This window comes from Zosterops lateralis (genome assembly GCF_965231275.1).
Source record: "Zosterops lateralis genome assembly, chromosome: 20".
Taxonomy (NCBI): Eukaryota; Metazoa; Chordata; class Aves; order Passeriformes; family Zosteropidae; genus Zosterops; species Zosterops lateralis.
Window position 1 is genome coordinate 6042234 of NC_139780.1, and position 8187 is coordinate 6050420.

Genomic DNA, 8187 nt, shown 5'->3' on the forward strand with positions numbered 1-8187 from the left:
TTTTCCCTCCAGCTCCATCCACCATCCTTTCCTGCCTGCCCCTGGGCTGCTGCCCAGCTCTCAACCACTCTCCTGCCCCAAACTGTCATGCCCACCCTGGTTCCAGAGGAGTCACTGTGTCCTCTGCTGCTGGGACACTGCAGAGATGCTAGAAGAGAGGTCATCAGGCTGTGGGTGTGTGGGAAGTAGATTATTTTCTCTTATTCTGAGCCTCACATGGATTCGTGCCTGGGCTTTCTCTTAGAGGAAATAATTCTTTGGCTCTGCTGCTCTGTGCCTTCAGGGATGAAACCCTACTGGGAGAGGGGCTGAGGGAAGTTATTTCTCCTCTCTCCTGCTCTCTCCCTCTGTCTCAGCTGGTTTAAGTGCTGGCTTTAGGCAGAGCTGCACCTGCCACTGCTGACACCAGGTAAAGGTGGGAGATGGGGGTCAGGGCTTGGGCTGTGGGGAAGCCAAGTCTCTCTCTCACTCAGCCACACCTCAGCATCCCGTGATGTGTTTTGCTTCCCAAGAACCAGATCCCATCAGCTGTAAACAACAGGCGTAAAACACTTGTGTTACTGCCCAAAAAGAGGGAGTTTCTCCACCAGACTGGGAGAGTAGAGGAACAAATTGCTGCCAAAAATTTCAGAATTTGGGAACAAATCCTAGACTTCAAGCATTTGCAAAACTACAATGCAGATGCATATTCCCTGGTGGGGTGCTCTTAAATAAGAGCAAAGGTAAAGGATGCATGATCCAGCCTCCACATGCTGTGTTATGGAGAGATGGGAATCAGGGCATGGGAATCACAGCATTAAGAGCCCTGGCTCACTAACAGGGCTGGGGGAGAGGAAGCAACTGGTAGTCCCTGATTCCAGCCTTATGGAGACCTGACATTCAACAGCAATGAGTAACTTCAAGGTGAAGAGTAGAAAACAAACCTCTTGTTTCCTGGGCTGTTAATCCTGCCTTGCAACCCGGGAAGAACAGGTTGCAGAGTTTGTCAATATTAAAGTCTTTTAAGCCCTGTTTTCACCAGATAGGCATTTTCAAGTTCTCACAGGACAAGAGGGAGTGGAAAGGTCAGCACATCACTGCCTGTCCCTGACCTAAGCTGAGAGTGGCTACACCATGCTGGTGAAACCAGCTCCAGGGAGAGCTTTTGTTCATGGCTTTGCCATAGAGCTTCACCCACCACAGAACTTTTTCCAAAAGACAGAGCTTATTTTTAACCCCCCCAGTTCTCTCTGTCCCCTCCATCACTCCCAAATCAAACAGCAGCATTTCCTCCCACCTTCCTGTATAAGTCATGTTGTCTAAATCTCTTTAGCACACATGCCAGTCTCATAAGTGCTATCACTTTGCAATGTCCTGGTGGGCAATTGGGTTTTCCAGAGCAGATCAGGACCTCCTTCCCACAAGACCTGACTCAGGCAGAAGTCAGAGCTGGTTGGTAATTTGAGGTTTTATGAGTCAAGTCATTGTGTCATTGGTCCAGACACATCCTAAACTTTCCCTTTTTCATGAGCACTGAGTCATGAACAACATTTTTTGGGAGGAGGCTTGCTTTTAGGCCAAAAGGTGGTCTGTGTCTCAATTCTGATGTTATTAATAAACATCCCTCACTAGCAATGCTAAAAACACCATCCCCACAATCAGCCAGGAAAGCAGAGAGCAATTTGGCTGTGTTATTTACAGCCCCTTTGCATGGAAGTTTTTTATTGTGTTGTCTCAGATGGCCTCTTGCTCACAGCAGTGGGAGCATTGACACAGTGTGACCCAGGCTGCATGATCCTGACTTTATCCAGAGCAGAATTTGGGTTGAATGATGCAAAGGAGTAGAAAAACCTCTCCATTCTACTCTGCAGGCAGTGATGCTTAGACTAACCATCCTGAGTTTTCTTCTCTGCCTGAATGATCCACTGGCAGGACTCCATGAGCCTTCCCAGGTCCCATGCATTGGTTACTCTCCTGATTTACAGCCTACAGCCTCATGTCCATGATGTTCCCAGAAATCTACTCCACCCTGTGTTTATGCAACCCTGAAGTCCTCCATGGGGGAATACGTGCTTTTTTAACAATTTTTTACAAAGCAGCAGAATGTATCTCTCTAGCACAACACGTTTCTGCTAATAGTGCCACTGACTCAGGCAAGAATGAACAAGAAGTTCCCCCATTAGCAGGAGAGAAGATGGATCCCAGCTGTGGAAAGGCTGTAGGGACAGGAGGCTGTGGGATGCTACATTAGTGAGGCTACAGCTGTCCCACAAGGAGAGTTGGACATCAGGAAGGGGCAAGGAGCTGTGCTGCACTATTATTGCAGCATGGGAGGTTGGTGAATGTTCACTGGTGGAAGGAGCTGCTGCTCTTCACCAAGAGAGAGACCCTTGCAGGGTTGTAGCAGGCACGGGACACGCTGTGGTTTCAAGGTAGGACATGTTCCTGTGGGGATATCCATGGATTGAGGCTCTCTGGTCCTGTTCGTCCTGATTCATCCAATCTTCAGAAGTCAGAGATTAAGGTCTGAATCACGAGGTTTAATTCTCTTTCTTGTAAATTTGTTGTCATACATGAAGGTAATGTTTGATAATTACATATGTCAAGTCACCGTCCAAACTGTTGAAATTAAATTACTTCTTGAGACAATTAAGTTCCATAATGAAACACAATTTGAACAATAAGTTCCATAATGAAACACAATTTAAATTAAGATGATGATGATAATAAAAATAATGATAATATTTTTATGGGATCTCCTTCCCTTCCTTTTCATGTCACAGACAGACACACAGGAGAATTAAGAGGAACAGCAGTTCCTGCTCAGCTTTGCCCAGCATTCTCCTCCTTTGAAACACGTCTGTGAAAGCACCTCTTACTCAGCTTTACCACAGTCCCATTTGCTTTCATCTCTCTTCAAAGGAGATTTCTCCATGCTTTTCATTATCCCAGCCATACTTTCATATTTTCCTCTATGCTGAAGCAAGCAGATGACCAGCACATGACTGCCAACTCCTCACCCCTTGCACTTCAAATGTCCTTCAACCTCCTAAAAGCTCATTTTTCTTTTAAATGCCACAAGTCCTCACTCAGGGGTCTAGGATGACTCCACACCAAGTTATTTAGTGCTCTAGAGGGGCTACTCCCAAACTGTAGGAATTCCAGCAATGTTATATAGAAGACAGCCCTGGGACACTTCACAGCTATCAAACATTAGATCTGCCTCCTCATCCCTGTTCCTTCAGGGCCTCTCTGTGTCCTCCAGTCAATCTCCTCTTTTTCTGTGCTGTTAGTGTGGACCTAACATTGTTCTTTGCAGAGCAAATCCATTCTCCTCTTTTCAACTCATTCCAGCTTCCTGTTGGCCACAGGGTTCCCAGCTCTCAAACACACATTTTAACAATAGCTGGAAACTGGAGTGCTGCAGGGAACCTTTTATTTTAGCAGAGTACATTTTTCTTCCTGTTAGATAAAACATCTCCTGGAAAAAGAATGTAACAGTTTTAGATCCCTTTTGGACCCTTCATCCTTTATTTAACTTTGAAGAATCTGTATGGAGATGATACTTTACAGGTAATTCAGAATAAGATTTGACATAAATCAACAGGTCCTCAGGCTCCCCTGAAATGACATTCTGATGTCCAAACCACAGAGAAAGACAGACCTGGTGGAATTTTCAGCAAGCCTCACTGGTCTCCACAGAAATCACTAAATCCCTTCTTGCTCAGGAGACCACACTGCTGGTTCCTGCAGTTCTCTGGTTACTGATCCCCCCTGAGGGTCTCCAGCCTGTGCTGCCCTCAGGCCATGGCTGACACACTGCCTGCTGCTCCTCCTTGGCCCTGAAACCAGCTGGGAAGTACCAGCCCTGCTCCATAACCTCCCCAGCACTTCAAGGGGTCCAGACTCAGCCTCTCTGAACAAATGGAGAAGCTATTACAGTAACAAATAGGCACTTTCTCCTGATGACCCTACTTGGTCCTCAGTGTCAACTGCTAGAGCTGATTAAAACCAGGCAGAGGTGTTTACTTGGGCATGAACTGAAGAGAGAGCAGGAAAAGCAGAGGCATCAGTCAGAATAGCTGCCTTGCAAGACTAATTTTATCTTCCTGTGTTTAAGGTTCTTCCACAGGAGATGGGTGTAAGAGCAGGGTGTTAGCTCTGCTAAACCCCAAGCCAAACACAGCCTCCGATTCTGGTCCAACCAGGATCGGGTCCAACCCAAAACCTTTTAAACTCTCTTTCACCTGAGGGTCAAAACCATTGGATGGGGCTATCTGCTTAATAACAGCACCACCTTTTTGCTTTGGATGAGATACAAGCCTCTCACCACATCAGAGTCCATGACTGGAAGCATTACTCATGCCTTACTCTGCCTTACTCTGCCTTGTAGAATCCTCCCACACCATGTGAGTGGTTTTTTATTTCATCCAGATGAAGTTTCATCTCTTTCACACCGTTTTTATCCCTAAATTATTATTTACAGCAGAATTCTATTTAAGATAAAATATGGGCTAAAGTTCCCCTATTGTTTCTTGTTCTTTCAGTGAGAACTATTGCTACATAGGCAGACAGGTTCACACGAGACCTACTCTGCTCCAAGCCAGCCTGGACAACAAAACCAGAAACTCCTGGACCCAAGCCAAACAGGAACACTCTCCAATTTCAAATTCTGGGCTCAGTAAAAACAAGGGTAAAAATCAAAGGCAGGATCAAGGTATGTGAAGTGTAACTCTCAGTGTCCCCATCTTACCAGTGAGCACTTACAGCACAAGGTTTAATTCTCTTTCTTGTGGATGTGTTGTCATAAATGATGTGAATGTTCCATATTTACATGCTAAGTTCACCATCCACACCATTCAAACTAAACTACATCATTGGACAATAATTTCCAAAATGAAACAAAATCTGAATTGAGATGATGATGGTGATGATAATAATGATGATGATAATGATGATTACGATCATCATCATCTTTTTATGGGATTTCCTCCTCCTCTCGTTCATGTCGTGGAGAGACAAGCAGAGGATTAGGAACAGATGATGTGACTAAGTCAGTGTTGCTGGAGCCGGGTGAGAGCACCTTGACTTGACCCCAAATGCAGTTCCCAGATCTAATCACTAAACCACAGAGGATGTCTGCGCCAGGAATGTTTAGTTTACAAGTCAAAACAGAGCCTAACTGCCAGCATCGATAGCCATCCACTGGGTCTATCGCTACCATTTCATACATTATTCATCTCGATCTTGCACGACACAGGCCTTGAAATCAGAGCCCGGAGGCCATGAGGTCGGAGCAGAGCCAGTTGGGCAGAAAGGTGAAAAGGCAAGGCTGCTAAATGGTAAAGCGCAGTCCACACCCTGCTTTGCTTTGCTGAGTTCCTGCCCTGAGGGTGCCTCTCTCAGCTGCTAGCCCAGGTGGATTTGCATGGTCCAGCTGAGGCTGCTGTATATCTGCACCTGGCATTGGGTGGTGCCATTATCGTGGAATCACAGAACCATTCAGGTTGGAAAAAAAACTCTGGGATCATCAAATCCAACCCTTAACCGTGTTCACCACTAAACCACTTCCCCAAGTGCCACATCCACACGACTTTTGAACCATTCCAGGGAGGGTGAACCAGACCCTGAGCTGCTGTGTCCTCTTGCCCTACAACAGCAGACACCCAAAGCAGCCCATAAAACACTCACCTGAGCCCCAGTGTCTCACGGCACTGGTAGGTAACAGTAGTTAACCGGTAGTTAAACTCTTAACAGCAATTTTCTCCAAGCTGTTCCTTAACATCTTTATTCCTGCCACCAAAATATGAAACTGGAGTGTGTCCAGGATGTAAATTAATTTGAGGAATGGACACTTGTTAAGATCACTCAAGGACAGGTTTCAAAACTCTTCTCTTCAAAGCCTGTGGCAGTGCCGGCAACTCTTGTTCATATGAACATAAACTTCTGATTCTGATTCCAAAGCCAAAATTGCTGCCCCCCTCCATCCTTTCTGCCTCTGGAACACACAGTGGCCTGTGCGGGAACAAAGCTATTTTGGCTACCTGGCACTTAAATAATTCCTTGTGCTTGTCCTAAGAAAGACTATCTCCATCCATCATTGCTTGATGGAGTTGGTATGTGTGAAAGATCGAGCAGGTACCAGCACCAGGACTCACTCAATAGAGAGCAGAGAAGTCTCCTGCCAGCACTGTCACCTTATGCTTATCTACAAAACATTCCATTTCCAGCAAGTTCCCACGATAGGCAAGAAATGTGAGACCACAACTTCCCTCACCCACAAGCCAAGCACAGCTTAAACACATTGCCCCTCCCTGCCTGTCTCTCCCATCCCTACCAGGTAACATGACCTGTGTAGCTCCACCTGCTGCAAACCACTCGGGATCAGATTTAAAATCCCATTTTTCTCTCTGCAGAAATGCCAGCGTTCACCACGGCCAAGGGCACCGGCAGCACTGACAGCTCCTGCTCAGCCCCAGCTGCTCTGGGGAGGAGCTGTGCTGGTGCAGACCAGGGACAGCTCTGGCCTGAAGCAGCTCAGCATCCAAGCTCTGGTAGGTCCTCAGGGCTGGTTGTTCACCCAGCTGGGACAGCACAGCAAGACTCTGCTCTCTGACTGCAGCCTAGGCAAAGGGAAAAGAGCTTTGAGATTGGGCATCCAGACAGGAAACACTTTTTTTCCTGTTGTGGAGAAGAACCTCTGAATGGAATTTTTCAGAGACAGCAATCAGAAAAAAAAAAATCCAACCCTCCTGGTACCTCAGAATTTCAGACGGGTTCAGATGTGATCAAAGGAATTTTTCCCAAGGATAGATTTACTTGACATGTTCTATTTCACTCACATCCCAAGCTCATACATTTCTTTCCCTTTTGGACTGTCCCTCTTCACACAGCACCACACACTGATCCAAGGGATTCTGTGATTTTGTACTCCAGATAAAGATTTTGAAGCCTATCCAAGTTGAATCATGGCTCAAGCTCTTGAGTAAATATTTCAGTGACAAAACAGAATTGTTAAACCCTTTGCTATGAACTACTGTGTTAAAAAAACCCCCCAACTTTCAGCATCTGCAAACCTCAATTTTCCTACCTGCAAGAGAAGCATGACAGGCTGTTGACTCCTTGGGTGTTTCTAGGATTAGACAATGTCTGCCTAACATTAAAGTAGATTTTGGGTTTTTGTCTTATTGCTCCTGCCACATTACAGAAAGGTCAAGGAACACATTCCATGAGTCAGAGCCTTTCCACAGCATTAGTGTAGTCCTCAGAGCTTAGCAAGGCTCTGTATTTGGATAAAGCCCACCACAATCCCACTCTTTAAAGAGCCCAATGTACGTCAGAGTGGCAGCCCTTTCCTGTCACTGCCTCATCTCTGTGTTTAGGATAAGCAGCACTTGGAAGATGATGCTGAAATTAAAGCAGGGAAAGAAAACAAAGCAAAACCACACATATGGGGGGGGGTGGGGTAGAAAAAGGATAAAAATAAAGGAAAGTCCTCTCAGAAAAACTCAGGTCATTAGAGAGCATCTAGCCAGAGTCAGAAGGCAGGGAGCAATTATGTAGAAATGAATGGAGGGAAAAATGAGTCTCCCAGCTCTTTTCCAGTTAGAAACCTTCAGCAAGAACCTCTTGCCAGCCCAGCACCTCATGTAAAACAGCACACTTTCAAACCTCTTTCACAAAACACTTGGAAATATGGAGGACCTTATACATTCTCCAACAAAATAATATATTTTTTTTCTGGGAAAAGCATTGATTCATTGATCCTGGAGTTCTTAGCTGGAAAACTCTTGCATTCTGTGAACTGAAGATGGGGCTGCAGCCCTGATTCCTAGCACCCTATCCCTGGCTGGAGACATTTTCCTTGACTCACCAGCCAGCTGGGAGCTCTGCTGCCTTGTGATGCTGTCTTGAGAGCCCTGCTAAGCAGCCAGATCCCAGATTCTCTGAGCTCTCTGCCACAGAGCAAGCCAGCCCAAAGTCGTGAAAACGTTGAGTTTTAAACCAATCAAACTGCAGGTGACAGGAAATTCCAACACACCGGAAGCAGGATAAGGCCAGGCAAAAATCTCATCTGAGACTTTACTTGCTCCTCACCCTTAGCCGTTGAGCACTCCATATCTACACCATCACTGCATCCCTTATCTCTTGATTTGCAACACAAATGCCCCATCTCCATTTCCACCCATGCCACAACAGCTTTAGCAC